Source organism: Pongo pygmaeus, chromosome 22 (assembly GCF_028885625.2).
Source record: "Pongo pygmaeus isolate AG05252 chromosome 22, NHGRI_mPonPyg2-v2.0_pri, whole genome shotgun sequence".
NCBI classification, from domain to species: domain Eukaryota; kingdom Metazoa; phylum Chordata; class Mammalia; order Primates; family Hominidae; genus Pongo; species Pongo pygmaeus.
The window spans coordinates 55,770,212-55,793,259 of record NC_072395.2 but is presented as its reverse complement, the minus strand read 5'-3'; the positions used below and the strand labels follow the sequence as shown (position 1 = coordinate 55,793,259).

The 23,048-nt window shown below is 42.9% G+C and overlaps 1 protein-coding gene across 2 annotated transcripts in view; it reads left to right on the top strand.

Moving 5' to 3' along the window:
• WDR4 (WD repeat domain 4) overlaps positions 1–22,043 on the top strand; it is a 65,816-nt gene extending 43,773 nt beyond the window's left edge. Inside the window, exons 12-13 of one of the 2 annotated variants that reach the window (XR_010125259.1) lie at positions 15,619–19,278; positions 20,460–22,043. The gene's annotated coding sequence lies outside the window, so the exon portion shown is untranslated. Of the gene's footprint in view, positions 1–15,618 lie in introns of both variants that reach the window. The other variant, XM_054468409.2, reaches the window with a different exon arrangement.
• Positions 22,044–23,048: the final 1,005 nt, after the last annotated feature.

Below are 23,048 nucleotides of genomic sequence, written 5' to 3'. Positions count from 1 at the left end.
TCCTGGATGTCCCCTGCGGCCCTCCCACTATGACCTGACTACTTTCTCCCCCCTGCTGGTTCATGCACAAACACAGGCCAAGTGACCATACTTTAAAGTGTCCCCACACCATCATCTTCCTGTCCCAGGACCCAAGCCAGGCTCCGAGGCTGCCCTTTGCTGTCGCCTTAGTCCCCCTCCACACTGTGACTGTCCCTCAGTTCGTCCTGGCCTCAGTGGCCATGACACCTCTGAGGGGTGAGCGCTGCGGACCGTGTGTCCATGTTTGGCCTGACGTCATTTCATCAGGCTACACATTTTGGCAGGAAGTGCGTGCAGTGGCGCTGTGTCCTTCCCAGGGTACCACACCAGGGGTCCACGTGTCCAAGTGTCTCATGACTGGCAATGTTGACCTTGAGCACAAGAGTAAGGAGGTATCTGCCAGGTTTTCTTTCTTTTTCTTCTTTTTTTTTTTTTTTTTTGAGATGGAGTTTTGCTCTGTCTCCAAGCTGGAGTGCAGTGGCGCCATCTCGGCTCACTGAAACCTCTGCCTCCCAGGTTTAAGTGATTCTTCTGTCCCAGCCTCCTGAGTAGCTGGGATTACAGGCACGTGCCACCACGCCTGGCTAACTTTTGTGTCAGGTGTGACACATGCAAGCAACTCCCAGTAGCACCACAGCCTGACACGGGGAGGCAGCACCCTCGATAAGGCAATGTGTACTCACAGCAACACCGATGACTCTCTGCCCTTAGAACATGCTGAGTAATTCTGCAACCAAATTCAGAAATAGGCAAAGCCAACGTCAGGTGTCAGAAGTCAGGGTCATCCTTACAGGGAAGTTGCAGGGGGCGGGGGTTGAAGACAAGAACACTTGAGGGGGGGGTCTGCAAAGCCACTGCAGGTGCTGTTTCCTGATGTGGCCAGGACAATGAAAAGCAAGCTGTGGTCTATTCACATGGAGGAATATGTGTGCACTTAGGATTCGTGCTCCCTGTTTGGCTATCCATTCTCCCCAGTAACAGGTAAATGCACATTTTCAGGTCAAAAAATAAAGACAGAGCTGGAAGCAGGGTTGATTGGCACGAGCTGCTTGTTCTAGAACTAGAAGCCAAGAGCACTTTGTCCTGATGCTGTGCTGGATACTGTCGCCGCAGGTCCTGAGGGACCCGCTGAGGCATCCAGAGCAAATCTCGTGGCCACAGCCCCAGCAAGGGTGGCAGAGACATCCCACAGATACTGAGTAGTCCTGCAGTTGGAGGGGGCTGGCAGATGATGGAGGGGGCTGGCAGTCGGCACGTGTGTGTGGGGAAAAGGCATGGCAAATTTCAAAGCAGACACAGAATGACACGCGGTCCTGGAAGAAACAGTCTCTGTTTCAGACTGCTGTGCAATCGAACTAAAATAAAATGATGCACCCAACCCTGGCCTGCTCTCCACCCTGCACATTCACTAGACGGTCAGAGGAAGGCAGGGCAAGGACAGGTCCCTCTGATGCAGTCTGGTGGCTGCGTTTCCATGGTGCCTCTCCACTATTTACTCGACTCTAGCTGTCCTTGCCCTCAATACACGTTGATGGCTTAAAAGCAGCCTAGGGCCGGACACGGTGGCTCACGCCTGTAATCCCAGCACTTTGGGAGGTCAAAGTGAGTGGATCACTTGAGGTCGGGTTCAAGACCAGCCTGGCCAATATGGTGAAACCCCCATCTCTACTAAAAATACAAAATTTGGCCAGGCGTGGTGGCGCATGCCTGTAATCCCAACTACTCAGGAGGCTGAGGCAGGAGAATCACTTGAAGCCGGGGGTGGGAGGGAAAGCAGCTTAGAAGAATTGCAGGCCGGGCCCGGTGGCTCACACCTGTAATCCCAAAACTTTGGGAGGCTAAGGCAGGCAGATTGCTTGAGGTCAGGAGTTCAAGACTAGCCTGACCAACATGGTAAAATACAATAATAGGCCGGGCGTGGTGGCGGGCACCTGTAATCCCATCTACTTGGGAGGCTGAGACAGGAGAACCGCTCGAAACCGGGGGGCAGAGGTTGCAGTGAGCCATGCCACTTAACTCCAGCCTAGGCAATAAAGCAAGGCACAGTCTCAAAAAAAAAAAAAAAAAAAATGCACAAAGGAAACAGAACAAGTTAGCAAGGATGTGGCACAACCACTTCAGAAAACCAGCAGTTTTGGGCCAGGCACAGTGGCTCACACCTGTAACCCCATCACTTTGGGAGGCTGAGGTGGTAGGATCACTTGAGTTGGAGGCTATAGTGAGCCATGATTGTGCCACTGCACTGCAGCCTGGGCAACAGAACAAGACTCTGTCTCAAAAAAAAAAAAAAAAAAAAAAAAAGACAAAATTAGCAGTTTTTAATAAAGTCATAAATGCACTGATGGCCAGGCAATCCTGCTCCTAGGCATTTACCCAAGACAGATGAAAGCAGTGTCCCTGAAAAGATTCGCACAAAAATGTTCACAGCAGTTCCATTCTCAACAGCTCCAGACTGGAAACAAACCAAATGTCCATGAAAAATCAAATTGCAGCACATTCATCCAAAGAAATATACACAGCATTAAAAAGAAGCAGGAGGGCCGGGTGCAGTGGCTCACACCTGTAATCCCAGCACTTTGGGAGGCCGAGGTGGGTGGATCACCTGAGGTCAGGAGTTCGAGACCAGCCTGGCCAACGTGGTGAAACCCCCTGTCTACTAAAAGTACAAAAATTAGCCAGGCGTGGTGGCGCATGCCTGTAATCCCAGCAGCTACTCGGGTGGCTGAGGCGGGAGAATCGCCTGAACCTGGGAGGCAGAGGTTGCGGTGAGTGGAGATCATGCCATTGCACTCCAGCCTGGGCAACAAGAGCGAAACTCCATCTCCAAAAAAAAAACAAAACCAACTTCAAGTTTAAAATTTTTGGAGCTCCTGTTTAGTTTCTAAGTATTACTTCACGTCGGAAACGCTGGGCTTGTCTCTCTGGCAGGCACAGCCCACACCTTACCCACCAGTGCCCTGGTTCTCATCAGGGGACCACGGCAGGGGGCAGTGTCAGTCATGAGAGGTGGCTCTTTTTATTCTGAAAATGGTTTCCCCTTTAAGATTTTCAGGTTTTGGGGTGAGCAATTCTGAGAACTCTGAAGGCTATTTCCATGGAAATGAGAAGAAAAATAATATTTCCCGAGGACCAAGTACCCGCCGGCCACCGTGGGAAGTGTTTTCACGGCCGCTTCGCTGAAGTTTCGTGAGTGAGGCGCCTGGCACTCCATGACTGCCTGTGGTCACACAGAGGAAGGTGCTGGAGCCAGGGGAGGAACTGGCATGCCTCCAAAGTCAACCCCCCCCACTCCGGGCGCGGTGGCTGACGCCTATAATACCAGCACTTTAGGAGGCCGAGATGGGTGGATCACCTGAGGTGAGGAGTTCAAGACCAACCTGGCCAATGTGGTAAAACCTCGTCTCTACTAAAAATACAGAAATTAGCCAGTTGTGGTAGCGGGTGCTTGTAATCCCAGGTACTCAGGAGGCGGAGGTGGGAGAATCGCTTGAACCTGGGAGGGGGAGGTTGCAGTGAACTGAGATTGCACCACTGCACTCTTGCCTGGATGACAGAGTGAGACTCTGTCTCAAAAAACAAAAAACAAAACAAAACAAACTGGCCGGGCACAGTGGCTCATGCCTGTAATCCCAGCCCTTTGGGAGACCAAGGCGGGTAGATCACCTGAGGTCAGGAGTTCAAGACCAGCCTAACCAACAAGGAGAAACGCTGCCTCTACTAAAAAATACAAAAATTAGCCAGACGTGGTGGCAGGTGCCTGTAGTCCCAGCTACTTGGGAGGCTGAGACAGGAGAATTGCTGGAACCCAGGAGGCGGAGGTTGCCTTGAGCTAAGATCGCATCACCGCCCTCCAGCCTGGGCAACAGAGTGAGACACTGTCTCAAAAAAAAAAAACAAAAACAAAAAACACAAAGTCAAACCTTACAATGGATTAGACTATTGTCTCCTTGAGAGAAGACACGGCTTTCTTTGTCCTTGGATCCCTGAACCTTGTGCAGTCCTTCCCCACACAAGAGGTGCTTAATATTATATGTGGAAGGAATGAATGAATGTACACCGAATGAATGAATGAGCACACTTTGGATGACTTGTAGGCCCGTCACATGGGTTTGGCTGCAGAGGGTGGCTGAAGCCAGCCTTTATGACTGCATTTGTTGTAACCTTCCTATACTGTGGTGAGGGGTTAGCATTCACTCACTCATTCACTCATTGTGAGAATATCACAAAGGGTTTGTTTTTTTTCCTCAACCAGTTGAGTTGCCACCATGATAACCCACCACCAAATATGTTAGTGTGAACTACCTACAAACAGGGATGTTTTCCTACGTAACCACATCTAGACATAGAAATCGGGAAATCAGCACTGATGTATCATGATTATCTGATCCACAGGCCCTGTTCGAGTTTCCTCAATGGCCCCAGCGACGTCCTTTACAGCACAAGAGTCCCTTCCAGGATCCCTTGTTGCATTTAGTGGTCATGTCTCTTCCTTCTCAGAGCTGTTCCTTGGAACGGCTTTTCCATCTTTCCTTGACTTTCAGGACTTTGCCCTTGGATGATCACAGGCCAGGTGTCTTGTGGAGCCCCCACCCCTCACTGCGGGTTGGGCTGACGATTCCCCACGATGAGGCTCAGGTGATGCCTCTTGGGCAGGAAGATAGTGAAAGCGACGCAGAGCTCTCACTGCATCCTGCCAGGGCACACAGCTTTAATGTGGCCCATTGGTGGTGATGTTAACCTTGACCATCAGATTAACATGGCATCTGCACTAAAGGAATCAGTTTATCTGACTTCAAATTATACTACAGAGCTATAGTAACCAAAACAGTAAGGTACTGGCATAAAAACAGACACACAGACCAATGGAACAGAACAGAGAACCCAGAAACAAATCTATACATCTATAGTGAACTCCCTTTTGACAAAGGTGCCAAGAACATACGTTGGAGAAAGGATAATCTCTTCAATAAATGGGGCTGGGAAAATTGGATATTCATATTCAGAAGAATGAAAGTAGACCCTTATCTCTCGCCATATACAAACATCAAATCAAAATGGATTGAAGACTTAAATCTGGCCAGGCAACATGGTGAAACCCCTTCTCTACAAAAAATACAAAAATTAGCCAGGCATGGTGTCATGTGCCTGTAGTCCCAGCTACTTGGAAGGCTGAGGTGGGAGAATGGCCTGAGCCTGGGAGGTGGAGGTTGCAGTGAGCCATGATTGTGCCACGGCACTCCAGCCTGGGTAACAGAGCCAGACCCTGTCTCAAAAAAATGAAAATTTTTTTTTTTAAAAAAGACTTAAATCTAAAACCTCACACTATGAAACTACTACAAGAAAACATTGGGGGCTAGGGGTGGTAGCTCACTCCTGTAATCCCAGCACTTCGGGAGGCTGAGGCAGGTGGATCACTTGAGGTCAGGAATTCGAGACCAGCCTGGCCAACATGGTGAAACCCCATCTCTACTAAACACACACACACACACACACACACACACACAAAATTGCCAGGCATGGTGGCACATGCCTGTAATCCCAGCTACTTGGGAGGCTGAGGCGCGAGAATCCCTTGAGCCCAGGAGGTGGAGGATGCAGTGAGCCAAGGTCACACCACTGCACTCCATCCTGGGTGACAGAGCGAGACTCCATCTCAAAGAAAAAGAAAAGAAACCATTGGGGAAACTCCAGAACATTAGTCAGGGCAAAAATTTCCTGAGTAATACCCTACAAGAATAGACAACCAAAGCAAAAATGGACAAATGGGATCACATCAAGTTAAAAAGCTACTCCACTGCAAAGGAAACAATCAAAAATGAAATCCCACGGAATGAGAGAAAAGATTTGCAAACTAACCATCTGACAGGGATTAATAACCAGAATATATAAGGAGCTTAAATAACTCTATAGGAAACAATCTAATAATCTGATTTAAAAATGGGCAAAAGATTTGAATAGACATTTCTCAAAGGAAGGCTTGCAAATGGCAAACAGGCATACAAAAAGGTGCTCGGCATCCTTGATCATCAGAGAAATGCAAATCAAAACTACAATGAAATATCATCTCACTCCAGTTAAAATAGCTTTTATCCAAAAGTCAGGCAATAACAAATGCTGGCGAGGAGGTAGAGAAAAAGGAACCCTCATAGACTGGTGGTGGGAATGTAAATTAGTATAACCACTGTGGAGAACAGTTGGCAGGTTCCTCAAAAAACCAAAAATAGAACTACCAGCAATCCGACTGCTGGGTATATGACCCAAAGAAAGGAAATCAGTCTATCCAGGTGTTAGCTGCTTTCCCATATCTGTTGAGCACTATTCACACTAGCCAAGATTTGGAAGCAACCAAAGTATCCATCAACAGAGGAATGGATAAAGAAAATGTGGTACATATACACAATGGAGTACTATTCAGCCATTAAAAAGAATGAGATCCTGTCATTTGTAACAATACAGATGGAACTAGAGGTCATTATGTTAAAGAAAATAAATCAGGCAAAGAAACACAAACATCACATGTGCTCACTTATTTGTGGGATCTAAAAATAAAAATAATTGAATTCACAGACATAGAGGGTAGAAGGATGGTTACCAGAGGCTGGGAAGGGTAGTGGGAGGGTAGGGGAGGTGGGGATGGTTAATGGGGGGAAAAAAATGGACAAAATGAGCAAGACCTAGTATTTGATAGCACAACAGGGTGACTATAGTCAGGCACGCACCACCACGCCCAGCTAATTTTGTATTTTAGTAGAGACGGGGTTTCTCCATGTTGGTCAGGCTGGTCTCGAACTCCCAACCTCAGGTGATCCACCCGCCTCAGCCTCCCAAAGTTCTGGGATTACAGGCATGAGCCGTGGTGCTCAGCCTAATTGTACATTTCAAAATAACTAAAAGAGTATAATTGGATTGTTTGTAACACAACAGATGAATGCTTGAGGAGATAGAAATCCAATATTCCATGATGAGATTATTATGCATTGGATGCCTGTACCAAAATATGTCATGTACCCCATAAATATATATACCTACTATGTACCCACAAGAATTAAAAATTTAAAAAAAGAAACAACACTCACAGGAGCCAAGTCCAAGTGTGGTGGCTCACACCTGTAATCCCAGCACCTTGGTTACTATAGCTCTGTAGTATAATTTGAAGTCAGATAATCTGATTCCTCTAGTTTTGTTCTTTTTGCTCAGGATAGCTTTGGCTATTCTGAGCCTTTGCTGGTTTGATATAAATTTTAGGATTTTAAAAATATTTCCGTGAATAATGTCATTGGTATTTTGATAGGGATTGCATTGCATCTGTAGATTGCTTTGAGTAAGTATGGACATTTTAACAATATTGGTTCTTTTAATCCATGAACATGGAATTTCTTTTCTTTTTTGAGACAGAGCCTTGCTCTGTCACCCAGCCTGGAGTGCAGTGGTGCAATCTTGGCTTACTGCAACCTCTGTCTCCTGGGTTCAAGTGATTCTCCTGCCTCAGCTTCCCGAGTAGCTGGGATGACAGGTGCCCGCCACCATGCCCAGCTAATTTTTGCATTTTTAGTAGAGACAGGGTTTCACCATGTTGGCCAGGCTGGTCTCAAACTCCTGGCCTCAGGCAATCCACCCGCCTTGGCCTCCCAAACTGCTGAGATTACAGGTGTGAGACACCACGCTGGGTCAAACATGGACTTTCTTTCCATTTTTTGATGTCCTCTTCAATTTCTTGCATCAATGTTTTATAATGTTCATTGTAGAGATATTTTACTTTTTGATTAAGTTAATTTGTAGGTGTTTTATTTGTAGCTAATGTAAATGGATTACTTTCTTGATTTCTTTTTCAGATTGTTTACTGTTGGCATATAAAAATGCTACTGATTTTTGTATGTTGATTTTGTATCCTGCAACTTTACTGAATTTATCAGTTCTAATGTTTTTTTGGTGGTGTCTTTAGGTTCTTCCAAATATAAGATCATATCATCTGTAAACAAGAATAATTTGACTTCTTCCTTTCCAATTTGGATGCCCTTTATTCCTTTCTCTTGTCTGATTGCTTTAACTAGGACTTCCAGTACTATGTTGAATAACAGTGGTGAAATTAGGCATCCTTGTCATGTTCCAGATCTTAGAGCAAAGGTTTTCACTTTTTCCTCATTTAGTATAATACTAGCTGTAGGTCTGTTGTATATGGCTTTTATTATGTTGAGATGTGTTCTTTCTATACCCAGTTGTTTGAGAGTTTTTTATCATGAAGCGAAATTGAATTTTCTCAAATGATTTTTCAGCATCAGTTGAAATGATCTTATGATTTTTGTCTTTCATTCTGTTGATACGATGTAGCACAGTAATGATTGATTTGTGTATGTTGAACCATCCTTGCATCTTTGGGATAAATCCCATTTTGTCATAATGAATGATCTTTTTAATGTGTTGTTGAATTCAGTTTGCTAGTATTGTGTTGAGGATTTTTGCATCAATATTCATCAGAGATATTGACCTGTAGTTTTCTTATCTTGGTGTGTCTGTCTAGTTTCAGTGTCAGGATAATACTGGCCTTGTAGAGTGAGTTTGGAAGTATTCTCTCCTCCTTTATTTTTTGGAATAATTTAAGTAGGATTGGTATTAGTCTTTTAAATGTTTGGTAGAATTCAGCAGTGAGGCCATGGGGTCTTGGGCTTTTCTTTGCTAGGAGACTTTTTATTAGAGTTTCAATCTTGTTACCTATTATTGGTCTGTTCAGGTTTTGGATTTCTTCATGCTTCAATCTTGGCAAGTTATATACGTTTAGGAATTTATTCATCTAGATTTTCCAATTTATTGTCATATAGTGCTCACTGTAGCCACTAATGATCCTTTGAATTTCTGCAGTATTGGTTGGAATAACCCCCTTTTTCATCTATAATTTTATTTATCTGTATCTTCTTTTTTTTTTTTTTGTCTGGCTAAAGTTTGTCAATTTTGTTTATCTTTCCAAAAAACCAGCTTTTTATTTTATTGATCTTTTGTATTGTTTTCTTCATTTCACTTCATTTGTTTCTTCTCTGACTTTTCTTCTACTAATTTTGGGTTGGGTTTGCGCTTGCCTTTGTGTTTCTTTAAGATGCATTGTTACATTGTATAACTGAACTTCCTTCCTTCCTTCCTTCCTTCCTCCCTCCCTCCCTTCTTCTCTCTCTTTCCTTTTCTTTTCTATCTCTTTCTCTCTCTCTCTTTCTTCTTTCTTTCTCTCTCTTTTTTTTTTTTTTTTTTCAGAGTCTTGCACTGTCGCCTGGGCTGGAGTGCAATGGCGTAATCTTGGCCCGCTGCAACCTCTGCCTCCCGGGTTCACGCGATTCTCTTGCCTCAGCCTCCCGAGTAGCTGGGATTACAGGCTCCCACCATCATGCCTGGCTAATTTTTTTGTATTTTTAGTAGAGATGGGGTTTCACTGTTGGCCAGGCTGGTCTTGAACTCCTGACCTTAGGTGATCCACCCGCCTCGGCCTCCCAAAGTGCTGGTATTACAGGCTGCGCCTGGCCTCTGAGACTGGGATTAAACTGCACCTGGCATCTTTTTTTTTTTTTTTTTAATGTAGACCCTATGACTATAAACTTCCCTGTTAGTACTGCTTTGCTTTATCCCATATTGTGTTTCTGTTATCACTTGTTTCAAGAAAATTTTCAATTTTCTTCTTAATTTCATCATTGACCCACTGGTCACTCAGGAGCATTTTTTTTTTTTTTAATTTTTTTTTTTGAGATGGAGTCTTGCTCTATCATCCAGTCTGGAGTGCAGTGGCACAATCTTGGCTCACTGCAACCTCCATCTCCTGGGTTCAAGCGATTCTAGCATATTGTTTAATCTCCATGTATTTGTATAGTTTTCAAAATTCCCCTTGGTACTGATTTCTGGTTTTATTCCATTGTGGGCAGCAAAGATGCTTGATATTATTTGTTTTTTAAATGTTTTAAGACTTGTTTTGTGACCTAACATATTATTTCTCCTTGAGAACTATCCATGTGCTGAGGAGAAGAATGTATATGCTGCAGCAGTTTGATGAAATGTTCTATAAATATCTATTAGGTCCATTTGGTGTATAGCAGAGATTATGTCTGATTATTTTTGTTGATTTTCTGTCTGAAAGATCTGTTCAATACTGAAAGTGGGGTGTTGAAGTCTCCAGTTATTGTTGTACTGGGGTCTATCTCTCTCTTTAGCTCTAATTATATTTGCTTTATGTATCTGGGTGCTCCAGTGTTGGGTGCATATGTATTTACAATTGTTATATCCTCTTGCTGAATTGACCCCTTTATTATTTATATAATGGCATTCTTTGCCTCTTCTTTAGTTTTTCTCTTGAAATCTATTCTGTCTTACAGAACTGTAGCTATCCTGCTGTCTTTTGGTTTCCATATTCATAGAATATCTTTTTCCATCTGTTTATTTTCACTCTATGTGTGTCTTTATAGATGAAGTGTGTTTCTTGTAGCCAACAGATAATTGGGTCTTTTTTTGGTTTTTGTTTGTTTGTTTTTAAATCCTTTCAGCCACTCTATGTCTTTTCTGGAGAGTTTAGTATTACTGATAAGTAAGGACTTACTCCTGCAGTTTTGTAATTTGTTTTCTGGTTGTTTTGTGGTCTTCCTTCTTTCTTTCCTGTCTTCTTTTCAGTGAAGATGATTTTCTGTGGTGTTATGATTTCATTTCTTGCTTTTTATTATTTCTTATTCATTGCATTTTTTTTTATTTGAGGTTAACATTAGGCTTGCAAATACTATCTTATAATGCATTATCTTAAACTGATGACAACTTAACATTGATTGCATAAACAAACAAGCAAAAAGAAAACTAATGAAAACTCCACACTTTAACTTCATCCCTCTGCTTTTCAACCTTTTGTTATTTCTATCTATACCTTATTGTACTGTCTATGTCTTAAAAAGTTGTTGTTATTATTTTTGATTGGTTCATCTTTTAGTCTTTCTATTTAAAAGTAGTTTACACACCATAATTACAGTGTTATAATAGTCTGTGTTTTTCTAGGTACTTGCTATTACCAGTGACTTTCATACCTTCAGAAGATTTCTTACTTCTCATTAATGTCCTTTTCTTTCTGATTGAAGAAACTTTCTTTAGCGTTTCTTGTAGGACAAGTCTGGTGAGGAGTGTTCTATAACCTTCTTGTACTTGAATATTGATCTCTTTCTCCAGGTTTGGAAAGTTCTTTGTTGTTATCTTTTTGAATAAACTTCTACCCCTGTTTCTTTGTCTACCGCCTCTTAGATTCACCCCTTTGAGGCTATTTTCTAGTTTTTATAGGCATGCTTCATTATTTAATAATGCCCCTAGGCATTTAATAATGTGTTAAACATTATGTGTTAAATATGGTGCATTCATTTTATGGGTTACTATACAGCATTTAAAAGAATGTGAAATCCCTCAGCTTTTGTTTGTCTGGGAAAGTCTTTATTTAAGGATATTTTCTCACCAGACGTACTATTCTAGGGTAAAAGTTTTTTTTTTTCTTCAGCCCTTTAAATACATCATGCCACTGTCTCCTGGCCTGTAAGGTTTCCACTGAGAAGTCTGCTGCCGGTCATATTGTAGCTCTATTGTAAGTTATTTGTTTCTTTTTTTTTTTTTTTTTTGAGATGGAGTCTCGCTCTGTAGCCCAGGCTGGAGTGCAGTGGCACGATCTCGGCTCACTGCAAGCTCCACCTCCCGGGTTCACGCCATTCTCCTGCCTCAGCCTCCCGTGTAGCTGGGACTATAGACGCCCGCCACCACGCCTGGCTAATTTTTGTATTTTTAGTAGAGATGGGGTTTCACCGTGTTAGCCAGGATGGTCTCTATCTCCTGACCTCGTGATCTGCCCGTTTCGGCCTCCCAAAGTGCTGGGATTACAGGTGTGAGCCACCGTGCCCGGCCCATAAGTTATTTGTTTCTTTTTCTCTTGCTACTTCTAGGATCCTTTCTTTGCCCTATGGGAGCTTGATTATTAAATGCCTTGAGGCACTCTTCTTTGGGTTAAATCTGCTTGGTGTTCTGTAACCTTCTTGTACTTGAATATTAATGTCTTTCTCTAGGTTTAGAAAGTTCTCATTATTATCTCTTTGAATAAGCTTCTACCCCATCTATTTTTCTACCTCCTCTTTAAGGCAATAACTCTTAGATTTGCCCCTAAGAGGCTATTTTTTTAGGTCTTGTTGGCATGTTTCATTATTTTTATTCTTTTTTTATCTCCCCTGTGTGTTTTCAAATAGCCTATTTTCAAGCTCACTGATGTTTTCTTCTGTTTGATCAGTTCTGCTATTAAGAGACTCTGATATGTTCTTCATTATGTCAATTGCATGTATCAATTTCAGAATTTCTGCTTGACTCTCTTGAATTATTTCAATCTATTTGTTAAATTTATCCGTTAGAATTCTGAATTCCGTCTCTGTATTATCTTGAATTTCTGTGAGTTTCCTCAAAATAGCTCTTTTGAATTCTCTGTCTGAAAGATCTCATATCTCTGTTTCTCCAGGATTGGTCCCTGCTGCCTTATTTAGTTCATTTAATGAGGTCATGTTGTCCTGAATGGTTGTGATGCTTGTGGATGTTCATTGGTGTCTGGGCATTGAAGAGTTAGGTATTTATTTTAGTCTTTACAGTCTGGGCTTATTTGTACCCATCTTTCTTGGGGAGGCTTTCTAGGTATTTGAAGGGACTTAGGTGTTTTGATCTAAGCTGTATCTGCACTGGGCGGGGTGGGGGGCACCTGAAGCCCAGTAACAGTGTGGTTGTTGCAGACTCACAGAGGTATTGCCTTCGTGGTCTTGGATAAGATCCAGAAGAATTCTCTGGCTTACCAGGCAGAGATTTTGTTCTTTTCCCTTACTTTCTCCCAAACAAATGGAGTCTCTCTGTCTGTGCTGAGCTGCCTGGAGCTGAGGGTAGGGTGACACAAGCACCCTCGTGGCTACCACCACTGGGACTGTGCTGGGTCAGACCTGTAGCCAGCACAGCACTGAATCTCACCCAAGGCCTGCCGTAATTACTACCTTGCTACTGCCTATGTTTACTCAAGGCCATAGGGCTCTACAATCAGCAGGTGGTGAAGCCGGCCAGGCTTATATTCTTCCTTTTGGGGCAGTGAGTTCCCCCAGGCCCCAAGTGGGTCCAGGGATGCCATCTGGAAGCCAGAAACTGGACTCAAAAAACCTTAGAAATCTAGCTGGTGTTCTATTCTATTGCAGTTAAGCTGGCACTCAAACCACAAGACAAATTTCTTCCCACTCTTTCCTCCCTCTTCCATAAGCAGAGGAGCCTCTCCCGTGGCTACTACCATTACAAGCCCATGGAGAGTATTACCTGATTACCATCAGTGTTCACTTAGGGCCCAGGGGCTCTTCAGTCAGCTTGTGGTAAATGCTGCCAGGCCTGGGACCCTCCCTTCAGGGCAATGGGCACCCCCTTGCCCAAGGCAGGTCCAGAATCGCCTTGCATCAGGGATCTTGCGTCAGGGAACCCAAAAGACAAGGCCTTGCGTCAGGGACCCCAAGAGCCCACTTGGTGCTCTACCCCATTGTGGCCGAGATAGAACCTGAAACCAGCACATCTCAGTCTCACTCAAGGCCCATGGTGTACTACCTGGTATCGTTACTAGTTATTCAGGGTCCAAGGGCCCTTTTGTCAGTAGGTGATGAATCCTGCCAAGACTGAGTCCTTTCCTTCAAGGCAGTAGGTTTCTGTCTGGCCCAGGTGTGTCTGGAAGTATCATCCAGGATCTAGGGCTTGGAATGGGGGCCTCACAACTCTGCCCAATGCCCTGTCCTACTGTGGCTGAGCTGGTATGCAAGATGCAAGACAAAGTCCTCTTTATTTTTCCCTCATCTCCTCAAGCAGAAGGAAGGAGTCGCTTTCGTTGCCATGAGCTGTGCTGCCTGGGGTTGGAGGAGGGATGGTGCAAGCACTCCCTTAGCCACCCAAGCTGGTGTCTAACTAGGTCACATGCCCCCCAAGTCCACTAGGTCTGAGCCTAGTGCAGCACTAGGTCTTGCCAAGGAGTTTCAGTCCTTGTGGCCTAGACTGCCTTTAAAGTTTATTTAGGCCCCCAGAGAACTTTAGCCTGTGGTGGCAAAGCTTGCCCAAACTCAAGTGCCAGTCACTGAGATGGGCAATTTCTCTCTGGCTAGGGCTAGTCTAAGTGCTCCCTCCATGGGTGGGCGCTGGCTGAGTTCAGCCCAGTTTTGCTTTCTGTTGTGACAAAGCAGCAGCACTGAGTTCAATGCAAAGTCCCACAACACTGCACCTTCCCTCCCACAAGCACACAGATGATTGCTCTGTGCCATGAAACAGCTGCCAGCAGGCAGCAGAGGGATGGTGTCAGCAATTAAAAGAGTGCCTTTCCTACCCTCTTTGGTGCCTCTTTCAGTAATATGAAGTTAAAACTTTCAGTAATACGAAGTTAAAACTGATTTCTTTTTTTTTTTTTTTTTTGAGACGGAGTCTCACTCTATCACCCAGGCCAGAGTGCTGTGGTGTGATCTTGGCGCTCTGTAACCTCTACTTTCCAGGTTCAAATGATTCTCCTGCCTCAGCCTCCCAAATAGCTGGGATTACAGATGCCCGCCACCATGTCTGGCTAGTTTTTGTATTTTTAGTAGAGATGGGGTTTCACTATGTTGGCCAGGCTGGTGTTGAATTCCTGTCAGGTGATCCACCCGCCTCAGCCTTCCAAAGTGCTGGGATTATAGGCATGAGCCACCGTGCCCAGCCTGATTTTTAGTTCTTATGCAGGTGCTTTTTTGTGTAGATCATTGTTAAATTTGGGAGGACAATTGGTGGAGGATTCCATTTGGCCATCTTGCTCCACTTCTTTTCCCCTGTGTTGTTTTTTGACATGTCCCATCATTCTTTGAGCACTGTCTTCTTTCTATAAAAAAAGATTTCAGGCTTATTTTGTACCTTTCCTGCCCAGGCTCTACACTCAGCCATTTCTCCAGGGAGCCCTGATTTCATATATTGGAGAATGGTATTTAGAAACCAAGATCTGGGCTCTAGGTATGTTCATTAGTGTTGAGGTCTAAGGCCTTCTCAATGGACAGAGTAAGGAAACAAGCATATTAATATACACATTTCTATGCAGATCTATTTCTACATTTACTCATATATATTGAAGACCATGAGTGCACACCAGTTCCTGCAACCCAACCCCATGGAGCGCATTCTCATTTTCTCCCTTTCCAGATTTGTGACTCTTTTCCAACAGTGAGAAACCTGGTTCTCATTATCATCAATGTATTTACTATTGTATCAATCCCCAGTGTCTAACCGATCTCCAGTGGATGGCCCCACCTCCTAACATGGATGTCCTGACCACTCTTCTTGGGCCCTGGCACCCTGTGGGCCACTGCTATCCCCATAAGTAAACTCTCCTCATCCCTTTTGGGATCTGGAACTCTGCACCAGGACACTACTGGGGCCAGATCCCGTGGATGCCTCCTCATTGCACTGGAGCTTCTGGAGGCAAGAAGTCTGAGATCAAGGTGCTGGCCTGGTCAGGTTCCCAGTAAGGGCTCCTTTCCTGGCTTGTGGACAGCTACCTTCATGCTATGTTCTCACATAGACTTTCTTCTTCTCTCCTAGAGGGATACCAGTCCTATCAGATGAGGGTCCCACCCTTATGACCTCATGGAACCTTCCTTATTTACCTCCTAAAAGCCCTGTCTCCAAATGTAGTCAATATTTGAATGTTGGGGCATACAACTTGGTCCATCGTGCCCAGCTGGGCCCTGCCACCCTGCCATCCTATGCTGGTCTGCCATCCTGGCCCCTCCACCACCTGGACTCCGACACCTACTCCAGGCCTGTGATGCTGCCCCTCCTGCTGCTGCTGCCCTTCACACCACTGGGACTCCACCATCACCGTGCTCAGTCTAATAGATTTTAGACTAAATTATTAAGGAAGGGAAAGGAGGAGAGAGTGAGGAAGGAGAAGGAAGAGGAATGGAAAAAGTTGAAAATTTATTAACTTTTTGAATTTAGGTTTTACATATTTTAAAACGTTTACTTAGTGGCTCATAGGTTCAAAGTTTGTTTGCCTTTCCTAAAAAATTCTTCCTTTTACTACTAAGCCAGGACCCTCCTTATCCCTAATAAAGCTGTTTGTCTCAAAGTCACTTTTGTGTGATATCAAAATTGTGACAACAGCTTTGCTTTAGTATTTTCTTGGTATATTTTCCCCAACTCTTTTCTTAGTCCTTCTTTTTTTCATTATATTTTAGGTATGTCTCTTGTAAACAGCAGATGGCTGGATTTTTTTCTTTTACTTTAAGAAGTCTGTCTTTTAACTGACTAGATTATATATTTATGTGAAATAGAATTCTAGTGTATTTTGACTCAGTTTTCCCAACTTGTTTTGTGTTTTCTTTTTACTGCATCCACTTTTCAACTGGCATCAACCCCCTTCTTTTGGGTTGGTTGTGTTTTACCTGCCTCCTCCTCTTTTCCTCACCCCACTGGTTTGCAAGTTATACATTTGATTTCTTTTCTTTCAGTGCCATGCTCTGATAAAATAAAGGACATTTATTACAGAAAAAAACCCCATAGTGCAACAACTACCTCTTCCTGGTGATGAGTAAGCACTCAGTGACATGGAGCCCGGATTTGCTCTTAGATAAGGAGGGATAGAGACCCTCTGGAAGGGCTGTGGGGATGCAGCAGTGGGGTGGCTAGGCTCAGCATTGAGGAGCCCTCATAACTCATGCTCATTCCCTGCACACAGTGAGGACTGTGGAAGCATTTCTTCTGCTTCTCCTAAAGTGGGCCCTGGAAACCGAGCTGTGGCTGATAGATTGGCTTGTTGGGGGTATCCAGGGAGTGCGTGGGAGATGTGAACCAACAGACTTGATGATTGTTTCTCAAGCACAATCTTCCTGGGGAAAAGAGAATAAAGAGCTCAGACAGTGAGATCCCAATAAAATGAAGATGGGAATTTATTGTTGAGGAAAATAACCTGCTATATTTGAATGCTTGTCCTTTCCAAAACCCTTGTAGAAATTGATCCCCAATGTAGAGATTAAGTTTAAGAAGTGATTGGGGCCAGGGGCAGTGTCTCACACCTGCAATCCCAGCACTTTTGGAGGCCAAGGCCAGTGGATCACCTGAGGTCAGGAGTTTGAGACCAGCATGGCCAATGTGGTGAAACCCCGTCTCTACTAAAAATACAAAAATTAGCTGGGCGTGGTGGCAGGTGCCTGTAATCCCAGCTACTCGGGAGGTTGAGGCAGGAGAATTGCTTGTACTTGGGAGGAGGAGGTTGTAGTGAGCCCGAGATTGCGCCACTGCACTCCAGCTTGGGCGACAGAGCAAGACTCCGTCTCAAAAAAAAAAAAAAAAAAAAGTGGTTTTGTTCTGAGGGCTCTGCTCTCATGAATGCATTAGTCCATTAATGGGTTAATGGGTAAATGAGTAACGGGTTATCATGGTGGTGGCATTAGTGGCTTTATAAGAGGAGAAAGAGAGACCTAGGCTAGCATGCTTAGCCCCTCACATGATACTCTGTGCTGCAGAGAGTCCCCACCAGCCAGAAGGCCCTCATCAGATGTGGTGCCTTAACCTTAGATTTCTTAGCCTCCATAATGGAAGAAATAAATTCCCTTTTTTTACAAATGACCCAGCTTCAGGAATTCTGTTATAAGCAACAGAAAATGGACAAAGACAATAGCATTATTTAGTGAGATAAATTCACAGCAGTGTGTAGTAAAATGAATGTTTCTCCTTGGTGATGGAATCCTAATTTTAGAAAATTGTGTTTTGAAGTGTGAGGGGAAATATTGTGCCTTATCCTCCTTCCTGTCATGCAGTCATAATGGCTGGTGCTTCAGCAACCACTTTGGCCCATAAGGTACTTCACAAAGGATGGCAGAGCAGGAAAATGGTTACTTAGTAAGCAGGTATAGAAACTTCTTGTGTGCCAGGACTCGCCCTTAGTGTTTTAAAAATATTAACCCATTTTGTCCTCATAGCAACCACATGAGGTAATAAGGTCTACTGTTCTCAAGTCCATCCCTATATTAGTCCTTTCTTGCATTGCTATAAAGAAATAACTGAGGCAGGGCACCACAGTGGCTCACGTCCGTAGTGCTAGCACTTTGGGAGGCTGAGGTGGGTGGACTGCCTGAGTTCAGTTCAAGACAAGCCAGGGCAACAGGGTGAAACCCTGTCTCTACTAAAATACAAAAAATTAGCCGGGTGTGGTGGTGGGTGCCTGTAATCCCAGCTACTTGGGTGGCTGAGACAGTAGAATCGTTTGAACCCAGGAGGTGAAGCTTGCAGTGAACTCAGATCACGCCATTGCATTCCAGCCTGGGCGACAGAGCGAGACTCCATCTCAAAAAAGAAAAAAAAAAAAATCCCCAAAACCCCAAAAATTAGCTGGGTGTGATGGTGTGCACCTGTAGTCCCAGCTACTCAGGAGGCTGAGGCAGGAGAATCGCTTGAACCCAGGAGGCAGAGGTTGCAGTGAGCTGAGATAGCACCATTGAACTCCAGCCGGTGTCACAAGAGCAAAACTCTGTCTCAAAAAAAAAATTAAATAATAGATACTGCATTATTTGGGTATTTTCCAATAAATATATATTGTAGGAAAACATTTTTGCTAAAAAAAACTGTGTCCTTTTTAGAAAAAGTGAACAAGTTTTGTCTAATTCAAAATTTATTTAAAGGTTATGTATACAACAGGGTAAAAGGAATCAGGAAATAAAAACAGAGATAAAGTTATAAAAATAAAGAGTTTTTTTGGTCATAAGAAAGCTTAAAGAGAATTTTATATGAGAAATAATTTTTTATGGTAAATAAAAATAAAATGACTGGTTGTTTAAGAAAGAGGAATATTCAGGACAAAACAGAAAGGCCAAGCATGTCATGAACAGTTGGTGTAAGTCACAATAAGAGGATGTATATATATTTAAAAAACCTGAAACTTTAATATGATCAAGTTGTCATATTAAGTTTTGGTTTGCTTAGGAAAAAAAACTGGGATAAAAATTTTTTAAATTAAGTTTATTACATCCACGTATCTTCCTGTATGTGCTTTTAAAGTCCTTGTGACACTGAATTACAGGGCTTTGACTCCTGGGTCTAAAAAGGACACCTAGTCCTGCTAACTCTGAAACATTGACAGCAATTGAAGCCTCATCTACAGGCCCGTAGAAGATGCCAGTTAAAATAAACTCATTCCTGAGACACAGAGTAAAAAATTAAAGCTGTTCAACTCCTCAAGGCCCAGAGACTATTGTGGAAGAGGTGGGTGCATGAGATTGTAAGAGCCAATTTTGAAAGATAAAATAAGTCCAATTTATCTATAAATTAATCATTAATGTCAAAGGTACACTGATGCAAGATAAGCATTTGGGCCCCTGTGTCAGATTAACAAGGTTTTCTTGAAGCATTAACTGGCTCTTTAATAAAGGTTATAAAGGGTATAAAAGGCATACAGAAACTATATCTTATGATCAAGATTAAAATTTTATAGATTGTTTATAAAATTTTGAACAACAAATTTAATTAGATTCATGCTGTTTTTATTAGGGCTTGTTTGGAAAATTAAGTCTCCTCTCAAAGAATAAAGGTTTTCACCTTTTTTCTGAAATCCTTGTTATCACTTTGGTTAAGTGAATGACTTATTTTATTTTTATTGAAATGGAGTCTTGCTCTGTCGCCCAGGCTGGAGTGCAGTGGTGCAATCTCAGCTTACTGCAACCTCCACCTCCTGGGTTCGAGCGATTCTCCTGCCTCAACCTCCGAGTAGCTGGGACTACAGGTGTCCACCACCACACCAAGCTACTTTCTGTATTTTTGGTAGAGATGGGGTTTCACCTTGTTGGCCAGGCTGGTCTTGAACTCCTGACCTTGGGTGATCTGCCCACCTCAGCCTCCCAAAGTTCTGGGATTACAGGCATGAAATACCATGCCCAGCATGAATGACTTATAATGACCTGGGATCCTACTTTGTGATATCAGGTGTCTTAAACCTTTCATATTTGACAAACTTTCCAAAATCAAATGGTAAATTATGTCTTTTTCTGACCTAATTAATCTTTTAAGATATTAGGTTCCCTAAAGCCCAAACAATGACATAATTTGGCTTATTTAGTACAAAAATTATACAGGAAGCATTGTCAAATATGAAATGGTGTTGGGTTTTCTTTGGGCTGTATTTGTATGTTATTGGTATGTGTTCCAAAATTTTGGGAAACTCCTATAATTCTGATATAACTTAGTGTACATTATCAGAAATAATCATAATTGTTATGTTAAAATTATTGTGTGCCATAGAGGTAACAAGTTTCTTTGTCAATTGTGTCTTTGACTATGGCTGTCCTAAAATTTTTTGTCATTCATGAACAATTGTTGTCTTATTTTGGTCCTATTTAGATGATGGTTTTATAATCAGCTATAAAACTAACAGGTGCTCTTGAATGCAGGTTTCTGATAACTTTGGAGATTGTGACATCAGAATAGAAGAAAAGCTTTCAGGACTCATGGAGAGCTAAAATGTTCACGAGTATCAGTCAGAACAGGAATTACCTGTATGGACTGAACTAATCTTTTTGACTTTTTGCTTAAAATGTTTGCTGATCCTTTGTTTTGTTTTTCAGAGTCTTAAGACTTTTCTTTTAAACTATTGACAGCTTTTAACAATTTAGTATACTTTTAACAATTTGGTATACTCATTACAGAAAATAATGTTTTCAAATTGTTTTCCTTCTTTTTTTCAATTTTTTTCTAATTTGGAGTCACTGAAAACTAAGCTGTGCTTTCTTAAAGCCCTGTGAACTGAAACCGGACAACTTAAACTTCAGAAGAAAATAACAGCAACGTATTTACATACATAAGCCACTTTCATACCTGCCTACTGATGTGTAGACTAATGTGGCCTATATCAATTTTTCAGGATTGCTCTTTTGTTTGTTGTTGTTTTTCTCCCTTCCTCCCCCTATTTTCTCTTCACAGGATGTGAGACTTCACAACCTGCTGAAAAGGAGCTTTTGGGACCTACCCATCTAGGAATAAACTGTCCTAGCCAGAAGAAATAATATAAAACCTAAGATCAGAGATTCATTTTCTTCTAAACTGCTTTCTCCAAAAGATTTTAAAGAAGAAAAGGGGGGAAATGTGAAAGGAAAATATCTTGGGCCCCCAAAATCCCCAAAAACTAAAAGGAAAATTCAAGCTGGAAACTGCTCAGTGCAAACCTACCTTTCATTGTATTCAAAGTCACCCCTTTGCTCTCTGAAATAGATGCATATCTGATTGCCTCCTTTGGAAAGGCTTATCAGAAACTCAAAATAATGCAACCATTTGTCTCTCACCTACCTGTGACATGGAAGTGTTTGAAATGCTTGCTCCCGGTGCCATAAAGAAATAGCACTTGGACATAAATTTAATGTATTTAGTAAGGCCATTTTTACTTCCTGTGGAAAAGGTACACTCGCCAGTACACTGAACAAAGGAGACAGGGGTCATTTATAACCTGACGCATCCACCCTACTGTTGTGTCCGGTTTCCATTGGCTGGAACAGGACCTCACATTCTGTATTTGTCCCGATTGGCTAGCAACTTAGAACTTTTTAAAAGAGGCAAAGGTAGAGGGGAACAAAGGAAGGAGGAAGTAACTTGTGGAATGCTGAGAAAGGTAAAAAAACTTTTAAATAAGGAAGAGGAACAGGCTATGACCTAATGCTTGCTTGGACCAGTGTAAGCATGCCAGGGCAAATATTTAGGAGCATAAGTCTTTGAATAAATTTTGCTTCTAAGACAAGTTACTATTTATTCCTAATTAGATGGGGAGGAAAGTCTTTGAAGAGGAACCTCTACTTTTACTTTTTACAGGTAAAAGCCTTTCCGGGTAGAACCAGTGTACTTCTTACATATATTGATTAATGTCTTATGTTTCCCTACAATGTATAAAACCAAGCTGTGCCCTGACCACCGTGGGCACATGTCATCAGGACTTCCTGAGGCTGTGTCACGGGCGTGTGTCCTTAACTTTGGCAAATAAATCTCCTAAAATGATTAAGATTTGTCTCGTCATTTTTCTCAGTTGACAACTATACACCTGAATGTAAGGTTAGCTGAGAGAAAGGATGAGAGAGAGAGACCCAAGTTCAGGCAAGCCTTATTAACCTGCCGGCTGCTCCATTACAGACAGAGGAGGCAGCCCTGAGCTTGCAAAATGAGGGGTTTGTATGGGGGAGAGAGACCCTGGGGTCGTTTGTTGGTTAACTTTGCCATATATCACCTTGTGACATTTATGGTAGCAGCTAGATGAAGGAACTTACAGGAGGGTGTAGGTAAAGTTTGTTTATGCTTCCCAGGACCACCCACTGTGGGGTCCGGATGGTTTGTCATTGGGGTTTATCGTAGCAAGGCCTGATAGGTAAAGTCTGCTGGCTTCACCATGGCGCCTAGTTAAGGGCTTAAAAATGTAAAAAGCTTTCGGGGAAGGGTGGGCAGCACGGAGAGGTTTGCGGGGAGTGTTGGCAGTACCAAGAAGCTTTTTGGGGTGGTTTGTCCCTAAAACTAAAAATAGTTAAAACTAAAAATAGTTAAAATCCTAAAATTTATGTTATACAGTATATATTTTACCACACATAGACACATTTTTGTGCAAGACCAAACACCTGACCCATGGATGATCATACCAAGAGGGAGTGTGGTCAGTACAGAGGCAATCCTGCAGGTGGGCATCATCTGGTCTAGAATAAAACAGTGGCTGGGTGTGGTGGCTCACACCTGTAGTCCCAGCACTTTGGAAAGCTGAGGAGGGTGGATGGCTTGAGCCCAGGAGTTCAAGACCAGCCTGGGCAACACAGTGGGACCCCATCTCTACAAAAAATGCAAAAATTAGCTGGGCTTGGTGGCATGCACCTGTCATCCCAGCTACTCAGGAGGCTGAGGTGGGAGAATCACCTGAGCCCTGGAGGTGGAGGCTGCAGCAAGCCAAGATAGCACCAGCGCACTCCAGCCTAGGTGACAGAGACTGTCTCAAAAAAGAAAAAAAAATTAGAAGA